Source organism: Prosopis cineraria, unplaced genomic scaffold, assembly GCF_029017545.1.
Source record: "Prosopis cineraria cultivar Desert tree isolate PC_DT_omini unplaced genomic scaffold, ASM2901754v1 PC575, whole genome shotgun sequence".
NCBI lineage: Eukaryota > Viridiplantae > Streptophyta > Magnoliopsida > Fabales > Fabaceae > Prosopis > Prosopis cineraria.
The window spans coordinates 38172-46821 of NW_026555900.1; the positions used below are offsets into that span (position 1 = coordinate 38172).

Sequence of the window (8650 nt, forward strand, 5' to 3'; positions counted from 1 at the left end):
AAGAACTAAAAAGAGCTTTGAAAATTGAGATATTTTATTAAAAAAATTCTAAGCCCGATTTGTTTAAGTACTAAAAAATAAGGTTCAGGCTCAAGTTTTAAGCTAAGGCTTATATTTAATTTTACTTCTTAAAATTGCAATCTTTTTAATTTTTAAAAATTATAATTTATATTTTAAAAAAAATGTAATCTTATAATTTAAAAATTAAATTTTAATAAATAAAAGGTAAAAATAAAAAATATAAGAAACAAGCTTATGACCTAATCTTAAATTCCACCAATAAGAGCGGAGCTTAAAAAATAATTGATTTTAAGAATTAAGATAACGTGGCTTTTGAATCTATGCCCATATAGATTACTCTTTTCCAACCTTATATTAAGATATTTTTTAAAAATTTATTTTATCTTTAAATATGAGGAGTGTCATGATACTTTTGAGCAATTAAGTAATTTTATCATTGCCTTAAAAAATAGAAGAGATATTAAATATGTGTTTTTCCCACTACCACTATAGTATTAATTATGATATTACTAAAAACAAAATTAAAAATTATTGTAATTTTATATGATTTCAATTAAATAATAAATCTTTATTAATATGTCAGATTTTTTTTTGGGCCAACTAATATGTGAAATTTGATTAAAAATACTTAAATATACTACCTTCGATTTAAAATATAAGATATTTTTAATTATAATTTGAATACCAATAAAATTTAATTATATCCTTATTTTTAGTTAACAATATTATAAGTTTTTTTTACCCTTGTTTTCAATTGTCAATAATAAATTGGATGAGAGAGATAATATTTTTTTAATGAAGTATTTTGTAATATAAGAAAGTGTGATCCTCCGTACAAATTAATAAAGTTTTAATTATCATAAAGAGTGAGAAAAATATAATAAATACTATACAACAAACTAAGTTAATAAATCTAAGAGTAAAATAGAAAAAAAAAACTTTAAAACCTACCAAATGTTTTATATTTTAAATCAAGATGAGTTAAAAAAATATTTACTCTGTTAAAAAATGTAAGGCATTTTTTAAGAAATTGAATATTAAAATATGTAAAGTATTTTTAATCTTTTAAGATATAATCATTATATTTTTTTTAAAAGTGTATTTTATATTTATTATATAATGTTTAATAGATAAATATAAAAAAATAAGATTAATTTAAAAATAATTAATTACTTTATTAAAAATAAAATTTAATTAAAAATATTTTATATTTTTAAATGAATAAAATATATTATAATTTGAATGGGAGGAAGTCATGAAGAGCCGCCCCGCCATTTGGCCGCTCTGCATTGAAGCTCTGACTTCTGAGGATGATGCGCGGGTTCAGAAACGCTTGTTCACTACATCCAATGTTAATTAATTTCATCACTTTGGAACTAACAAATCACAATTTCCAACCCCCTCATCTAATTTATATTAGTGCAATTTCTCTTATTTATTATAAAACATTTTTTATTAAATTACATTCTTAAATACATTAGTTAATTATTTTTAATTTAACATCATATTTTTATGGTTGTCTTTATTTTTTTTATTGTTTACACTTATTTTTTTTATTTGAAAAAATTATGTTTAATGCACAGTTAGATATTAAATATAGACACTTCTACTAGTCAAGACTCAAATCTTGATTCATCACATTATAAATAATTAGTCCTTTCTATTAGATTCAACTTGCAATGGTTATTTTTATTTAATAAGATGTTGCAATTAAAGATAAAAAATTAAGTAATTTATTTATTAAATATATTTAAAAAAATTCATTAATTAGGTATTAAAAAATTGAAAATATATATTCATTGAGGATATATTAAAGAGTTGAGTGGCTTGTGTCAAGATAGCTAGATTTTGGGATGTGAAAATTTTAAGGTATGTGTTATATATCTTCAAATTGTAAAGGTAGAAGATATTAATTGCTTGGAATGTTAGAAGTTCCTTTTAAGACAACGGGATTTTATATTAAAAAGTATAAATATTAGAAAAAATAATAATAAAATTCTTCTGAAACATATACATAATAATTTAGTCCCTCAAAATGTCATAATTCCACTGAAATTCCTAAAAACATTTCTATCATTAGTAAATTTATGTAAATGATGAAATTTTTCCTATTAAAAATAAAATGATTCATAAATTTTGTTTAAATAATCATAACTTTTTTTTTATATTCGCAACAATACAGTAACAAATCAAGAATTTGACATGCGAAATTGTAATTTGTTGTTACACTATTGCGAATATAAAAAGAAAAATTATGATTATTTAAATGAAATTTGTGAATCGTTTTATTTTCAATAAGAGCAATTTGATCATTTAAATAGATTTATTAATAGCAGCAAAGTTCTTACGGACTTCAATGAAATTATGACATTTTAAGGAATCAAATTTTTATTTATATAATTCAAAGAGATTTTATTATTATTTTTTCTAAATATTATCTTGTTAATATAGGACATGTGGGATGATTCATAAAGGGAAACTATCGTGGTCAAAAGCAAGGGAAAAATTAAAAAAAAAAAAAGATATTTTCTCATGTTGATAAATATGAAGCCCACTAGACTTAGTTTTGATGCTCATCACTATAACAACCCAAAAATTATCCCTTAACAAATTAAGCTAATGAAGGATAAAATTATAAATTTAAGTATAAATGAGTTTGAGAATAGTTAGATATGGCTAATAGGCCTATTGAGTTTGGTTTTAGTTATTAGATTGGGTTCAAAAATGAATTAGGCTACCTGGGCTTAAATTGAAGAAAGAAAATCAGAATTTGGCCAACTATATGTTATGCTACAGCATAATGCATTTACGTTGTAGCATAATATTGTGAATTTGACTTAAAAAGGGAACTTGTGTATGCGAAAAACAAAGGAAAAAGAGGAGAATGAAGGGGCTCATGATCTTCTTTGCTAGGGCATGATTTTGTTGGTGTTTTAGGAAGATTTAAAGCTATTAATCACTAAGATAAGCCTCCCCTACCATTCTTCTTCCTTTCTATGCCATTTTTAAGTTAGGGTTTGTAATTGGAGGATGATTTTCGGACCATAGGAGCTTTGGGTCCAAATCCATTGATATAAATAGAGTTAATAAGAGTTTTTTGAGTTATCTAAGCTTAGAAATAGAGCTTTTATGCGTCCATGAGAGTGGCTCTAAATTATGGATGAATTTGTGCATTTAAATGCCATAAATGGTGGTGCTTGAGGTAAGTGGCTATCATTGATGTTGATTAAGGATTGTGTTAATATTAGTTGGAGTTAATGGGAGTTAATAAACCTAATGTGGTGATTAAACTCAAGAGTTAAGAGTTTTGGTTGATTAAAATGTTTAAATTTGAGAGTTGGAAGTGAGTAATTTATGACATTAATAATGATTTTGGATTGTTGGATGATATATTAGTGATTATTTAATTTGTTGAGAGCTAAATGAAATTAATGGGAGTTAAGAAACTCATTGGATGTGAGGTTGATTTTGTAGTTGAGAAATTTAGTTATTAAAATATGAAATTAAATATTGAAAGTGGTGATTTTAATGATTATTAGTCATAGGTATTAATGTAATTGTAAATTAACCTCATAAAGGACCAGTGAGCTTAAATTTAGCTCAGAAAGTAAGTTATGATTGAGGAATAACCTTTGACCTCTCAAAGGTTTAAGATAATTAAGAAAAACCTAGTTTACATAATTAAATATTAATTGATTATTTGTTGAAATGGTTAATTTGAAACATGTTTAATATTTTTAAACTCATAATGCAAATTTGACATGGTTGGTAATGAATTATTGCTACAAATTATATGTGTGTTCATATATATGTAAATAGTGATGATGAATGAGAAAATGTGATTATCTACTAGTTGGTGTGTAGAGTGAGTTGGATGTGAGTATGGATATGTGGATTCATGATATGAATAGTTGATTCGAATGCACATACATATATGATATACATGTATAGCATGATCATTGGTGAGAGTTTGTCTATAGAGAGGAGTAGTTAATTAAATCCACATAGTATTGGCAGTGATTATTAGAATCGGGAGCTTGTCTCAATGCTGACCATTGGAATTGAGAGGTAACCCTTGTCTCATGATTGATTTGGGATTTTCCCACTTGTTCTATAAATGACTCGAACCTAACTAGTTTGTACTAGTTCATGAGCAGGATAGATTAAGGGTACGACACCCCATGTTATTAGTATTAGAAAAAATAGATTACACAAGTGAGTGAGTGACCTTGGCCCAATAGTTTCTCACAAATGAAAGGTTGGGTTAATCCGTGAAGGACGTAGCCATCGAATAGCCATCAGTTTCATGTTGAAGGTAACAGGAGGATATAAAGTTGGCATATGATTATGCATTTAGTCCCAACCATATGATTGTTAGTATTGTGGTCCGGTACGATTTAGGCTCTATTTGGTTCAAGGAGAGGGAAGGGGAGGGGAGGTGAGAGGAGGGAGGGGGAGGGGGCTCCCCCTCAATTTGGGGGGGGGGAGGTTTTCAAGGGGAGAGGAGGGAAGGGAAAATTTTAAAAATCTCCCCTCCCCTCCACCTAACCAAACAAGGGGAGGGGAGGGAGGGGCTCCCCTCCATTCCTTTCCTTCCAACCAAACAATTCCTTAAGGGTACATGGTTGGTATTATTGTGATCCCAGGTTGTGCATTATTAATACATACATACATACATACATATATATATATATATATATAATTATGTGTTTGAAGCCTGGTCACATGGTTGTTATTATTGTGGCCGAGGCTATACATTGTCATACATGCTTTATATATGTGTTTATTGCCAATTACATTCGTTTTCGATTGATATGCAATTGTATAGATTATGTGAAACTTAATTACTGAGTTGTTATTATACTCACTCCTCTATTTAACATTTTACAAGGCTAGCTCTTATTAGAATAAGGGAAAGGCATATGAGGTTTAGATATTGGATTTTCTACTGTAATACTTCAAATACTTTTGACTAATATGTAATTATCATGATATTGCTAACTAGAATAATTATGTTGCCTACTTGCACCATTTCATTAATATGTGATTATTAGTTAGTGTTTTGATGCCCTTGGTAAGTTTGTTTGAGTTAAATATGCTTCTTCAAGACTAAAATGTGCTAGTATGTATAAGGCTATTTTGAGGGTGTAAAGGTGTAATTGGATAATTTTTGAATGATGATGACCTCCCTCTTTGTTTTTGATGAATTTGGCATTAAGAAGTGAAAGTATGATATGTGGTATATATGTATATTGTGGTATGTTGCACAGGTCATTTTAAATCACTTAAGTATGGTCTAGGTGGTTGTGTAGGCTAATGGCACTTGGGTTGGGTTTTAGACACTTTGAAAGTTAGAAATGTGAGAAAGTAGTAGTTTTGATTTTGAGTGTTCAACTTTTTGATATGATAGAATTTGTAAATGAGACTAGTGCCATTAGCTAACTCACTAAATGAGCTTTTTATGAATACCTAAATCAACTTAATCAAATGTCGGATAGAAATTTAGTGCGCATCAAAAGTTTGGGTAGGAAGTCTGCCATGACAGCTTGTTTGTTGTTTATGTCATAGCATAAAATTTTATGCTACAGCATAATTGTGCCAGAATTAGTTTTTTTATTATTTTGACCCTAATTTGATATTATCTTACCTTGTATGATACCCATGCTTCCGTATACACGTTTTGCTCTGATTTTATAGCATTTTAAGTTTAAAAAACTTGAAATTCCATTTATAAAAATTTTACAAACTTGATAATTTATTTGGGTTATTCCCATGATTATCTTAATTTTGTGGAGTTAATTGTGGATAAGTAAGAAAACCTTACAATCACAATGATATTTATCATTGTAATAAAATCTAGACTATTCAAATTTTAATTTAGATGGTACAGATTTAAAATATTATTATATATTTTTAAATTTGTATTTATTAAAATAAAAATTATAAAATAATTTTAATAATTTTTTTATTTTTAATCTAATTTAAATTTAATTTAGAAAGTCTAATTTAATATTAAAATTTTTTTTAATTGTTACATCTTGACTATCTAGACGCACTCTGCACAGTCCAGATTTAACTTATATAGAGTATGTTTGAATAGTCAATATATATCAATTATAAACATTAAATTGATTTTTCAAATTAATCTAAATCATATAAAAATAAAAAAATCATTAAATTTTTTTAAATTATTTTCAATTTTTATTTAATAAATTAATATTGATAATGCTTTAACTATGGACTATTCAGATATAAAAAATTATTAAAAGTTTTTTATAATTTTTTAAATTTATATTTTAATAAATCTAAATATAATTATATTTTAAATATTGAACATCTAGATATAAAAAATTTATTAAAATTATTTTATAATTTTTTAAATTTTTATTTTAATAAATATAATATATAATAATGTTTGAAATTTAGATCATCTAAAACAAAATCTGAATAATTCATATCTCACTATAGAGTGATGTGTGATGAGCATCAAAATCAAGTCTTACGCGCACCAATGTTACTCTAAACCCGCACCGCATGACACGTGGCTCGTGGTAGGCCAACCCTATGTTGGCCTACATTATCATCTATTTAATTCATCAATCACATGTTTCTAGATATATATTTCATCTGTTTTTATATATAAAATACTTTGTTTCAAAAATTTATTTCTAAATATAAAAAATATCAAAATATTTTAAAATAATTACATAATTTTTTATGATTGTCTTGAAAATAGAAAAAGTATTAAGTGTATATTTTACCCATTACAGTCATGATATTAATTATAATATTATTAGAAGCACAACTAAAAAATCATTATAATTTATTTGATTTCAATTAAATTAAAAACTTTTTTATTAATATACATAATTCAATTAAAAATATCTTATAGAAAGAGTACTGTTATATTACTACATTAGAACTCGTCCAGTTAGTAATTTTTTGGATAGCTGAAAATAATATGATTAATACTTATGATAACTCAACAAATTCTGACTCAGACGTTGAATCTTATAAATGCTTTTATTAAAGTTTCTTGGACATTTGTTAGTAATTAGGAGTATCATTTCTGTTTTGTGTAGGAAGTAAAAGAGAATTAAAATCCTGTCAAAAGTAAGCAAAATTAACGTGAAGTCAAAGAAATTTAGTGTTCCTGGCATTAATGGCGCAAGCCTCCACCATCACCCTCCTGTCTATAAAATAAACCAGAACAGAGCATTTCTCAAGTCTCAACACACCCACTTTACATAGCCACTGCACTAAGCAACACACAGAATGAGTCGCCCTCATGTTCTGGTTTTACCCATTCCTGCTCAAGGACATGTCAATTGTCTGATGAGCTTCTCTCATAAACTAGCCCAAAATGGCCTTAAAATCACCTTCGTCAACTCAGATTACAACCACCAGAGAATGGTGAAGGCAATACTTGGATGAGACTGATGAGAGCTTGCCTTTCAAATTAGTGTCCATCCCAGATGGTATGGGACCTGAAGATGACAGGAATGACATTGCCAAGTTTGTTTGGCAATGTTGAGCACCATGCCATCTGAGCTTGAGAAGCTCATAGAAAAGCACTTGGTTCAAGGCAGTGATAGAATCACCTGCATAGTTGCAGATGTGAATATGGCATGGGCTTTGGAAGTTGCATATAAGCTGGTATTAAAGCGGCTGTCATCAATGTTTCATCTGCAACTCTCTTTCGGCCATGAAACTTCATGTGCCAAAGCTTATTCATGATGGACTCTTGGATTCTGATGGTCATATAATTTTTCCCTTTCGTCTTTTTCATGACACTAGTTATTATTGACATGCATATCTTCATTGCTTTGGAATTAGGGTATGTTGTTTTGCACATGTATTGACCTATCTTGATGTCTCCTGGTACTGCAGGGATCCCAATTGTAAAAGGGTTTGAGCTATCCCCAGAGATTCCCAAGATGAACGCAGCTCACATTCCATGGTGCCGTATAGTAGACTCGTCAACCTCCCAAAGATTATATATGATTATATTACAAAGATCACAAGAGTTTCCACACTTGACAGATTGGTGGCTTTGCAATACCATTTTTGAACTTGAACCAGGAGCTTTTTTCTTTATACCCCAAAAGATCCTCCCCAATGGACCATTAATGAAGAGCTATGAGAGCCCATTTTCTCAATCACTTGGACAATTCTGGGAAGAGGACCTCTCTTGCTTGAGATGGCTAGACCAACAGCCACCCAATTTGTATTATATGTTGCCTTCGGTAGCTTCACTGTGTTCGATGCAGAACAGTTCCAAGAGCTAGCTCTTGGACTTGAGCTCACCCAAAGGCCTTTTCTTTGGGTTATTCGGAAAGTAGGACAAAGGTAAAGACACAAAAGTGACATACCCAGATGAGTTTCATTACAAGAACGGAAAATAGTGAACTACTGGGCACCTCAACAGCATGTGTTGAGCCACCCTGCAATAGCTTGCTTTTTTAGCCATTGTGGTTGGATTTCTGTCATTGAAGGTTTGAGCAATGGGTCCCTTTTCTGTGCTGGCCATATTTTGCAGACCATTTTTGCTTTGACAAGACTTGATTTGTAATGCTTGGAAGGGTGTGGACTGGGATTTGAACTTTGACGACAAAGGACTGATCTCCAT

At 28.8% G+C, this 8650-nt stretch overlaps 1 pseudogene; it reads left to right on the forward strand.

Moving 5' to 3' along the window:
* The first annotated feature begins 7296 nt into the window (after positions 1-7296).
* On the forward strand, positions 7297-8586 carry LOC129297631 (UDP-glycosyltransferase 83A1-like; annotated as a pseudogene).
* The last annotated feature ends 64 nt before the right edge of the window (positions 8587-8650 follow it).